We start from the raw sequence: 9,466 nt of genomic DNA on the forward strand, positions 1-9,466 counted from the left end.
TGCTCTCCACCTCCTCACAGCCACCTCACCTACTTGAATAAAGCCTCCTGTGTGACTTGCTACATCTGGCATCTTGGGTTAATGACAAAAAATCCTACACAGGGCACTGCCCCCAAACCTCCAGCCTCCATCCACAGCCTCAGTAACCTCACAGTCCCCAGCACCTGCCCTGTGCCTAGAGCCTCTAGGAACTTTGCTGAGCAGCTCCTGGCATCACTCCACACAGCCCCATGCCAAGCCACCTCAGCCCTCTCTGCCCACAGGCCTGCTTGAGCACAGTCAACCCGAGTGTGGACTGCAGGGACCACCCGAGTCCCTCACTAGGACTAACACATCACTCAAAGAAGCCTGAACCTCTAGGAGTTTGTCCTGCTTGCTTACACCACCCTGTGGCCTGCTGAGGATTCTACAGGAGAGGCAAAAAATGAAGGTGAGAACTTGGTGGCAGCTGTCCAGCACAGCAGAGAAACTGCTGCAGGGGATACTAACATCCCCTATCAGGACCTTGGTTCAAGTCCCTAACTTAAGCCTGGACTCCTCCTTTCTGCTAAAGTGCCACACCCTGGGAGGCGGCAGGTGACAGTTCAAGAAGCTGGATCTCTGGGCCGGTGTGATAGCCTAGTGGCTAAAGTCCTCACCTTGCACACACCAGGATCCCATATGGGCACCAGTTCTAATCACAGTGACCCCACTTCCCATCTAGCTCCTTGCTTGTGGCCTGGGAAAGCAGTCGAGGAAGGCCTAAGGACTTGGGACCCTGCACCTGTGTGGGAGACCCAGAAGAGGCTCCTGGCTTCTGATCACCTCAGCTATGGCCCTTATGGCCGCTTGGGGAGTGAATCAATGGATGGAAGATTTTCCTCTCTGTCTCTCCTCCTCTCTGTATATCTGACTTTCCAATAGAAATTAAATAAATCTTTTTAAAAATGTGCCTTTTAAGAAGTTGGATCTCTGCCATCTACCTGGGCGACCTGGATGGAGTTCAGGCTCAGCCTAGGTCTCTGGCTGATGTGGACATTTGGGAAGAGAAGCATAGAATGCAAAGGGTGTGTGTGTGTGTGTGTTTGTGTGTGTGCATATGTGTTTCAAATAAACAAATAAGTAAATCATTATAGATGGTCCTTCAAGCAATCAGCAATGCACGAACAGACTTCTCACCCTCAAGTCCTCTTTAAAAAATAAAATCTCGGGGCCCGGCGAGGTGTTGCAAGTGGTTAAGGTCCTCGCTTTGCACGCCCCCGGGATCCCATATGGGCGCCTGTTCTAATCCCAGCAGCCCCGCTTCCCTTCCAGCTCCCTGCCTGTGGCCCTGGAAAGCAGTGGAGGACGGCCCAAAGCTTTGGAACCCTGCACCCGCGTGGGAGACCCGGAAGAGGCTCCTGGCTTCGGATCGGCATAGCATCGGTCATTGCGCTCACTTGGGGAGTGAATCATCGGATGGAAGATCTTCCTCTCTGTCTCTCCTCTCTGTATATCCGCCTTTCCAATAAAACAAAAATAAATAAATAAATAAATAAATAAATAAAAATAAAAATAAAATCTCACCCCCTTAAGGCAAAAAACAACAGACTCATCTGACACTGGGATTACCTTCTCAGAGTCAGGACCCCGGGTCAGGGTGGCAGCATAGCTGAGCAGCCAACTGCTGGCTGCCCTTCTTTCTCTAAGTCCTCTGTGACAGTCCCTTCTGATAGTTCTGGGGTCTGACTCACCCAGCCACACTGCCTCTTCTTTGCCAGCTGCAAGGGGTTGGAGCGGGGGGGGGGGGGGCAGCAAACCTTGGGAGCTTCCCATGTTAGCAGAGCAAGCTGGAGCACCCCACGATTTCCAGGCATCCCCCCAGGCCTCCGGTTCTGACTCAGAGGCAAGCACCCAGGTTGGCACCCAGATACTGGCTGAGCAATACCTGTAGGACATTCCAGCTCCCTGTGGTCCTAGCTACAGACTGAGGCTTTGACCCCAAGCAGCTCTAAGCCATGGTGCTTAAGGTGGGGTGCGGGGAGGCAGCAGGAGTTGGGAACAGGTACTGGGACTCTTTACACTCATAGTCTGAAAAGGAAAAGCATCTCTCCTCTACTTTCCTGGCAGATTCCAGCCACCTTCAGACTCAAAGTCCAGGACCCTTCCACCTCCTGTCTGAAGGTCTTTGCAGCAAAGCTGGAAATGCATCCTGGCCAGCCTGAGGCCCTGGGCAGGGAGGAGTGGCTGGCACCTGCCACCGGCAAAGCAGGAGGTCTTATCCTCGTTTTGCCTGGGAGCATGTGCGCTGACATTTTGCTGCAAACAGAAGAGCCTCAGCCTCTGACAATCTGCCTGGTAGAGAAGAGGCCCAAAGCAGAGCTGGGACACTCGTGCTGCTTTTGTTCTCACTCAGAACTCAAGGTGGGAGCTGTGGGCTCAGGGCTGAATCCCAAAGAGGATCTCCTCCCCTCCCCTGGCCCCCACAGAGAGGTCTGGAAGCATGCTCCCTCCTCCAACCTCCCTCCCTCCCCGCCCTCCCCACTCCCACCACCAGAGCTCTGACCCAATGAATGAATGATTCAAATGAACAACTGATGGCTGGAGCTGCCCAGCTCATTTTAAAGCCATGAAAACCAGGTACAGAATTTGTGCCCTGGGGTCGCCCCCTGCCTCATTCGGGACTGACTTGGGCTTCCTAAGAAGTTTGCCAGCTGCTGCTTATTTCCCAACCGGGCATTTAGTGTCTCCCACCCTGGTGCGGCCTCACAGCTCATGACAACGGGGAGCTGCCTGGAGCGAGGCAGCACCCTCTCCAACAGACACCCAAACACCTGTTTTTCTTGTTAAGTAAAAACAAGTTAAGAGTCACAGCAAAACCATGAAAGCAAACCACAAGTGACCTAAGGATTTCTGACTCACCCCCTAGCCTGGGTACTTGGTGACATTCCACCAAAAGCCATCAGCCACCTGCAGAGGCGCTGAGAACTGCAGATCAAGCAATCCCTTTGTCTTCTCCCCCCGGGGTAATTACCCATGTGTGCCCTGCCCCCAGATGGCTCTTGCCTGCAGAAAAAAAAAGAAAAGAAAAGAAAACCACCTTCCCCCTAAGCCCAAATGACTAAGAAAAGCTGGCAGGGACCCTCCCTGACCATAATTGTGGGAAACCTCTTGCAAAACAGTTTTCTTCTGCAAGATAAACTGTGTCTGTTCCCAGCAGTCAAGTGCCACGCCCCAGAGAGCCGGTGAGAGATTGCCTTTAGAAACCTCCAGAAAACATCACTGGCTCCTCGACACTGGGAATAGCAACCAGGAGTTATTTGCACCTTGAAGAGAAATTTTTCTTCTTTTGAAGAAGTGTCACCCGCAGAACACACACACGATTCTAGAAACTGTTGCCACCAAGCTCCCTGAACGTGGCAGCTGCCCTCTAGCACAGCGTCAGCCACACGCCGGGCACAAGCCAGGGCAGGGTCGCTAATTCCTTCTGTCCAAGCTGGCACGAGGTGATTGGCATGGGAACAGCTGTACTCCTGTCTAAATGGTCACACCTGGCAAGCCCCAGGGCTCGGCAGCAAGCCCACAAGTGGCATGAACGCAGCAGTTGTGAGCTGTCAGAGGCCTGTCCCCAGACACTGTCTATCATATCTGGGTACTCACTGCAGGAACTGGAAAAGGGACAAGCCTCTGGGACCTCCCTCATTTGCAGTGCGGTGCCCAGTAGCCAGCTGGGCTCCCTGCCCGGGGCATGCCTTTGCTCCCCCCTAAACAGTCACCAACAGACACAGGGTCAGAGCCCTGCTGCCAGGGCATCTGCTAGGAAGCCAGAGAATCCACAGGGGTCTGAGCTGTGGGGCTGCCCAGCCGCCAGTGGGAAAAGCCCCTTCACCCCTTGTCATGCCCAGATATGAGCTCTATCTGAGGGTGTCTGGATAGCTTTCTCTGGTCAGTCAACAGGAGCTCACACAGGCAATCACCTTGCTCCTCAGCCAGTTGTTTAATCCATTTTACAGATGCAGAACACAATGCATGTGACGTCCTGAAATCATGATGCACCAATTCAATGTCCTGGGGACGTCCTGAAACCTAGAGCATCAGTTCAACCCCATAAGCATCACAGAACCAACTGCTGTTCTGTGGCGCCACCTCTGGCGTGCAGTGGAATCAGCTGCTTCTCACCTTGCAGCCAGTGCCCAGAGAAAGAAGTCTAGAAGGGTCTGGTACGTGAGCCTTGCCCCTGGGTGGCCCAGGGCACCCGCACACCTCAGCAGAGGGTGCCTGGGAGAAGGTGGTGATGCACTCCAAAAGGGCTTCTTCAGGCTGCTCCCCCCCACCGGGCACTGTTGTCAGTTCCACTCAATGTCACAACACTGGCTGGCTGGATACACGGCCTGCAGTAAGCAGCATGCTTCTAGCTAAGACAGTGCTACAAAGCTCCTCCAAGAAAGTATACCATATATTAAACAAAGACACATGAGTGTTATAGCATCCCTGTCCTCTGAGAATCACCTATGAGACTCTGAACACAGGAAAAGGATAACCACTCCAGAAACCACAGCCGGTCATCCCACCGCCCCACAGCTGCCCTCCTCGGACTCTGGGAAGCCACGGTGTTGGCGTCCACTGGGGCAGCCTTACCTGAGTGAGCCCCAGGAAGCTTCGGCTCTTGATCAGTGACAGAGAAGCCACTGAATGTCATTGTTTATCACCACATGGGTGATTTACATGGCTTTTGCCTGATCCAAGAAGTTTTTAAAGGCAAGATGCCCTGAAGGTTAAAATAACAACTTTTTCATGCAGACATTAAGAAGCTAAGAAGGTATATGGAATGTTCTAGAAAGAGCTCCCTTCCCAGGCCTCCAGATGATCTTCACTATTTCCACCATGTCAGACAGAAGGTAGATTTCTCAGCGTCTTCACACTTCCTTCTTTTCGTCGGGCCCAGAACTCTTGGGGTAACATGTCAGAGTCGGGCCTCTCTTTTTCATCTGAGGCACCACAGGAAGAAATGGGGACCGCCAACACCGGGGCTCTCCCAGCCACAGTCCTGACATGAGGTTGCTGGCGCTGAAGTCAGCCTCACTGGTCTAGCTTTGAGGGAACTTGCTGGAAAGCATCCTGGCAATTGGGCTAAGAACCTTCTTTAAAAAAGAAAGCCGGGGGGTGGCTTAATGTCCTGGCAATAACCCTTCTGGCAAAGCATTGAGAGGAACAAATCAGCAACTTGGACTCATTTGCAAAGATGTTCACTGAAGCTTTATATATAGCTGTAAAACAGCAGTAAATCTATCCCACAAATGGGACTGGTTAAATAATTACAGTGCATCCACAGGATCAGATATACTGCAGCAATTTCAAGATGGTATTATTTTGAGACTATTGAATGATGGAGAAAAACATGATTCTGGTACACTGGTAAATAGAAAGGAATGGTCCTATGTGGCACATACGACAGAGTCCACCTACAGACACATCCACCAGGCCCCGCGAAAAAGCACAGAAAAATGCCGAGGATGACCGTCTCTGTGATGAGATTGTGATTCGCGTTCCTTGTCCTTTTTTTATTTTATTTTTTAAGTTTGTTTATTCATTCAAGAGACCAAGTTACAGAGGGAGATTTTCCATCTGTTGGTTCATTTCCCCTATGGTCACAATGGCCAGTGCCAGGCTTCCTTTGGGTTTCCCATGTGGGAGCAGGGGTACAAGTACTTGGGCCATCTTCCACTGCTTTCCCAGGCACTTTAGCAGGGAGCTGGATCAGAAACGAGATAACCAAGACTCCAACCAGTGCTGGCACTGCCAGTGACTTCACCACAGCACCACTCGTTACAGTCTCCTTTTTAAAATGATTTGAAGGGCAGAGTCACACACATGATGCTGCCTCCCCAGGCACATTAACAAGGAGCCAGATCAGAAGTGGAGTAACAGGTACTCAAATAAGTGCTCCAATATATGATGCTGGCCTTGTGGGTGGTAGTTTAGCTCACTACACCATAAGGCCAGCTTCTATTTGTCTCCTTTGTTCCTCTATTATTTTTTTTTAAGCTACTGAAAACAACATTCTGCCAAACATTATCGGAAAACTGTGTTCCCCAGTGAAGCATGCAGGTTGGGAAAGGATGGCAAATGTTCTGGGTGGAATTAAACACTGCTGAAGGAGCCCAGCGCTTCCACCATGGCCCAGTTTATACCGCTGTATTGCACCGTAGCAAAGTGTTAACTCTATTCCCAGCAGCAGAACAGGGAAAGGGCTGTGTTTGGACAACAAGCAACAATGTAACAAGGCATACAACTCAGGCCCTCCTGACTGAGATCACCCAGCTATTGGAGGGTTTTTAACATCCTGCAGTAGGCTGCAGAAGACTTTAAAACTAAGCAAAGATGCTGGGGAGGTGACTGGGGCACAGAAAGGGGCTAAAGTACTCAACCCCACAGTGTGAGGCCTGAGAAGATCACAGATCCCACCACTGGACACCCTAGCCACCTGCAGCACAGGCAGAGGCTCCTGAGGCCCCCGCTGCAAACAGCAGCAGGAGGACAGTGGTGCCCATGTGTCTCTGAGAGAGGCCTTAAAGCAGAGCTAGGCTAACAGCCACGTTCAACTCCTTGCTTCTTCAATATAAGCCGAAGAAACTATTTCAGACGCATGCAAGCCCTCAACACTCGGACAAAGCAGAGCAAGGAAGCGCCTGTTTCTGAGTCCCCAGAAAGGGGGCTCTGCGCCCCTTACTCCTGAGCTGCCAGCCATAGGGGACATGCCTTCCGGTGACTAGCCTGGTGTGAGCCCAAGCCTCCGACGCTGTGTCCCACAGGTGGGCACACCAGTCCGGACAGTCTTCATGTAGGCGTCCACCTACGGAGCTGGCCAGTCCACGGCAGTGCCAGCAAGGTCATAGGCAGATCCCTCCACTTGCTCCTGCTGTTGCCAGGACAACAGGATCCTCCCCCCCACACACACACACACCCCTCAACCTCTTCCATTTCCATCGCTATCTCCTCTCACATGAGGCTTTCAGACAAAACAACAAAATCATGAGCAGAGACTTAAAGAGTGAATCAGCTAGAGAAACGCCAAGTTATTTTGATTTGTTATCACAGAAATAAGCCTCAGGATGTAGTCACTGATGACTCCAAGAAAGAACTGATGCTTCTGACTGCAAGCAGAAGAATCAAGCTGAGAAGAGGAAGGAAATACAGACGCCATGCCCGCTGACTGCTTCCCTAACAGCAAAGTGAGGATGGTATGGGTGTGGAAGAAGACAAGAGGCTGGCCCACAGTGGTCCAGGAGGGAGGGTGGGGAAAGGCCAGGGCCCCGAAGCTGCTGGGGAACAGAAAGCTTGGCGACAGAGATTTGTGGAGGCATGGTCATGTGCTCCGTGCCCGTGAGGACCCTGGAAACTATGCAGTCATGTGGACGCTGGAGCATTTCTGGATGACAGAGGTGGACTAGGTCAGCCAATTGAACTCAGAAGGATTTCTTCATCCTTCCAAGGAGTGGTAATAACCTCAGCATCTCAGAACTATGGAAACCCCTTGAGCAGAACCCTCAGAAGATGCTCTACCACAGGGACCCTGGTATGACATCAGACATCAGGGGGCTATTTCCTCATCTCCAGGCACTGAGGCAGCTGGAAGATTGGGCATGGTTTCTCCCTTTGTATTCCTCCCTCCCCCAGATACAGGAAGAAGAGACTCTGTAGTAAACAATGGTCTCCCCTACTCTCCCCTGATCAACTATGTAAACATCATCAAAAGTAAAATTTTAAAAATAAATAAATAAAAGACACTACACTAAAAGGCCAAATGGAAGGGTTATTGGAGTTCCAGGAGGCACAGACAAAAAAAATTAGGTTTAAAAATGTATTCAAAGAAATATTACAGGAAAACTTCCCTCATTTGCAGAAAGAATTAGGAAGCAGACTACAGGAATAGCACAGATCTCCCAATAGGGTTGACCAAAAGCAATCTTCACCATTACACATGATAATCAAACTCTCTCCACTTGAACATAAGGAAAAGATCCTTAAATATGCAAAAAAATCAATTAACATATGGAGGAATGGCCATCAAACTCACAGCTGACCTCTCAAAGGAAACTCTTCAGGCCAGAAGAGAATGGGGTGACATATTCCAGATTCTAAAGAAGGAAAAAAATTGTCAGCCAAGAATAACTTAACCAGCAAAGCTTTCCTTTGTCTTTGAAAAGGAAAGAAAATTTTTCCACAGTAAAGAAAAGCTCAAAGATTTTGCCTCTTCCAGATCTACCCTAAAGGATACATAAAGATATTCTATTGTCAAAAAAAAAAAAAAGGAATCGTACCTACAAAACCCAAAGGCAAACCTGGAAAATGTTCCAATAAAACAACAAAAGATTGCTAAAATGACGGGACCAAATTACCTATCAATATTAACCCTGAATGTAGACGGCTTAAACTCATCGATCAAGCATTATCGATTAGCAGACTGAATCAAAAAACAAAATCTATTTATCTGTTCCCTACAGTAGACATATCTCACCAAAAAGATACATGGAAATTGAAAGTGAGAGGATGGAAAAAGATATTGCTGGCTAATGGTAAAGAAAATCAAGCTGGTGTCACCATTCTTATATCAGATGTGAAAAAAAATTAAAAAGAGATGAAGAAGGACACCCCATAATGATCAAAGGATACATTCACTCAAAAGAAAAAAAAAAGGCCTAGCACAATAGCTTAGCAGTAAATGTCCTTGCCTTGCACACACCAGGATCCCATATGGGCACCAGTTCTAATCCCAGCAGCCCCGCTTCCCATCCAGCTCCCTGCTTGTGGCCTGGGAAAGCAGTCAAGAATAGCCCAAAGCCTTGGGACCCTGCGCCTGTGTGGGAGACCCAGAAGAAGCTCCTAGCTCCTGGCTTCTGATCACCTCAGCTCTGGCTGTTGCAGCCACTTGGGGAGTGAATCATCATGTGATAGATCTTTTCTGTCTCTCCTCTTCTTTATATTTGACTTTGCAGTTAAAGTAAATAAATCTTGTTATTGAAAAAAGGATACATTACTAGTTTCTTAGGACGTTTTCTTTTTCATCTCTAATTTTACTTGGTTTTTCTCTTTTGCCTTTCTTTGCTAGTCTGGCTAAAAGTGTTTTGCTCATCTTCTTAAAAAAATGGCTCTTTGGAGGCCTGGCACAATAGCCTAGCAGTTAAAGCAGCCCCGCTCCCCATCCAGCTCCCTGCTGTGGCCTGGGAAAGCACTTGAGGATGGCCCAAAGCCTTGGAACCCTGCACCAAAGTGGGAGACCCAGAAGAGGCTCCAAACTCCTAGCTTTGGATTGGCTCAGCTCCGGCCATTGCAGCCACTTAGGGAGTGAATCATCGGACAGAAGATCTTCCTTTCTGTCTCTCTCCTCTTTGTATATCTGGCTATACAATAAAAATAAATCTTTTTTTTTTTAATGGCTCTTTTGGGCCCAGCACAGTGGCCTGGTGGCTCAAGTCTTCACCTTACATATGCCGGATCTAATCCCAGC

General features: G+C 49.5%; 1 long non-coding RNA gene across 1 annotated transcript; it reads left to right on the forward strand.

Moving 5' to 3' along the window:
- Nucleotides 1-418: 418 nt before the first annotated feature.
- Nucleotides 419-8,468, forward strand: LOC121165364. The gene is made up of 3 exons (XR_005885219.1): nucleotides 419-430; nucleotides 3,348-3,352; nucleotides 8,331-8,468. It is a non-coding gene; the product is annotated as an uncharacterized LOC121165364 (long non-coding RNA).
- Nucleotides 8,469-9,466: the final 998 nt, after the last annotated feature.

The sequence above is a fragment of the Ochotona curzoniae genome, unplaced genomic scaffold, assembly GCF_017591425.1.
Source record: "Ochotona curzoniae isolate NIBS_2020 unplaced genomic scaffold, NIBS_Ocur_1.0 contig_883, whole genome shotgun sequence".
NCBI classification, from domain to species: Eukaryota; Metazoa; Chordata; class Mammalia; order Lagomorpha; family Ochotonidae; genus Ochotona; species Ochotona curzoniae.